Here is a 2562-nt window from a genome sequence, read left to right on the forward strand (position 1 = left end):
AGACATAATGGAAAAGATTTTCATAATCAGTATTTTGTCTTTGTTTTTTTTTTTTCCTTTCAATACTACTCACATTTTTTGTGACAAGAAACATAAAATTTATAATTATAAAATAAGACAATAAAAAATTTTGTGTAATTATTAATCACTAATAAACTTAAAAAGGATATATTAAGTCTACTAGACTACTACTCATAATTTTTTAAAAAGAGAAATTGCATCATTTCAATTCTTGGAAAGCTCTTTCTAAGTTATATTCATAATTTTACAAAGACATGATATTCGTATTACAGTTGTGAACAAAATAGAGAAAAAAAAATCTCTAGAATTAAAGTAAAATTCATAATTAACTTTAAATAATAAGAAAACAAAGTTCTATAATTAAATCTTAAAAAAATTATACTTGGAAGGTGTGCTACTAGTAGAGTGCAGCATTCGGAAGTATTTTTTTGTCCTAGAAATGATGATAACGGTAGAAGATAGTGTAATACTCTAACTTTTAGCACCTCATGATCGTACTAAAAGTTCGAGCATTACTAACCTCTAAACCTTCAATTTCATACTATATTTATTTAATATTGAGCCTTTATGAATACGAACCGAAACTTTCACCAAGAAAACGAAGAGTCGGTACTTTAAATTATTTAATCACAAAATTATATATATCCACGTAGTATTATATATATAGACTTGCTAAGAGATCCTCAAATACAATTCCTACCGCTTTAAAAACCAAAACAGTAAATGATGAGGGAAAAATAAAATCTAACAACTCAACTTGTAAACAGAATCTTCTATGCTCCTGTAGCTCCACACTAAACCTTCGCACCTGTAGCTAAAATGGGTGGAGATAGGGGGTAAGAATTGAGAAGTTCTTAGTATGGTCAGGGTGTATAGTTATATCCATTTTATATATACTTCGCCAGCAATAACAGTCAACAAAGTACGAGCTAATTCAACAATTATAGAACACAAAACCCAATCACAAGAACACACAATCTTAGAAAATATACTCACAACCAAATATGATGCATGTCTATCCCTAGTGCAGGTAATGAGCTCATCAGTCGGTTTCGACCTGCTCCTGACGCAACTCAGCAACCTTTGTCTGAGTTTGGTTTCCGGTGTCATAATTCTGTAAGCAACATCTGTCTTACAGGTGCGACTCTCTTGAGCCGATGTATGCAAACATATCCTCTGTAAGCAATCTCTGTCTTACAGATGATGCTCTCTAGCCAATGTATGTAGCGATAACTTCTGTAAGCAACCTCTGTCTTACAGGTGCGACCATCCTCTGGATTGGTCGATGTATCTCTGGAAAGCAAATCTTGGTGGATTCACCACCATATCTCTACTCGTTTTCAGCAGGTAAACAATCATCTCAGCTTCTCTTTTTTCCTTTTCGTTCTTTCTTTCTTTTCTTTTCTATTCTCTGCTCTCCTGTAACAGAGGTTCTTTAGATTCTTTTAATCTTTTAATTCTCTGCTCTCCTGTGGCAGATGTTCTTTAAATTCTTTTCTATTTTTTTTCTTTTCTCATCATTCTTTTAATTCCTTACTTTTAACATAAAAAAACTATCTTCACACTTTTTCCTTAACTTTTTCCTAAATGTTTTATGAAGAGGGGATCATGAGATCCTTAACTTAGTAGATTTATCTTTCTAAAGCTTTTAGAAAAATTTGTCTGTTTACCACTCTCTGATTTATTTTTCATAATACATACAATAATATTCTTATAAAATAATATTTATTAATTACTTTCTAAACCACGAATTTTTTAATATTTTACTTTTGACTTCAATATTTTATAAAATTATATTTAAACCTTTACTTTGTTTCATATTTAATAAATAACCCTAAACTTTTATAAAAATATTCGTTTATCCCTAAACTTTATTTATTACCCAAAATGCCCGAAAAACTTATATAATTATAATATTAAACTCAATCTTTTCATAAAAATACAAGTATATTTCTTCAAAAATAATTTTTCTTGGCTGATTCTTCTATTTACCAAGAACCGAAATCCTCCTTATTTTCTTTTTAAAATATACAGTTAAATCTTAAGTCGTTTTTGAGTTTTACGGTTACCGATTTTTCAAAGTTTTTAATTTAATTCCTCGGTTATTAAACCTCACCTATTTTATTCAAAAACTAACACAATGATAGCTCTAAATCAGCCTGATTATTACCGTTTGGGCAGCACAAACATAACCAAATCACTAGTTTAATCACATATAACAATATATCAATAAAATTCAATATAAAGTCAATCAAACTCTATCAATAATCAATCACAATAATCATTCACTTATCCAACACAAATTTAATTGGTGAGAATTTACCGAAACTCTACCTCTGTATGAAATCAAAATACTCGAAGTTTCGGAGATGTTTTTTGACCGAAATGTTAAAGAAGAGAACATCGGAAACCATCTGTGTCTCTTAGAACTCCAATTAGCCGAATTCAAGGAGAAAGTGAGCTACGTCACTGTCAGCTTCTACTGAACAAAAGTAATGCCAACGTGTAAAGGAGGAGGATGCGAACACTTTTATCGAATTA

This window comes from Arachis ipaensis, chromosome B04 (assembly GCF_000816755.2).
Source record: "Arachis ipaensis cultivar K30076 chromosome B04, Araip1.1, whole genome shotgun sequence".
NCBI lineage: Eukaryota > Viridiplantae > Streptophyta > Magnoliopsida > Fabales > Fabaceae > Arachis > Arachis ipaensis.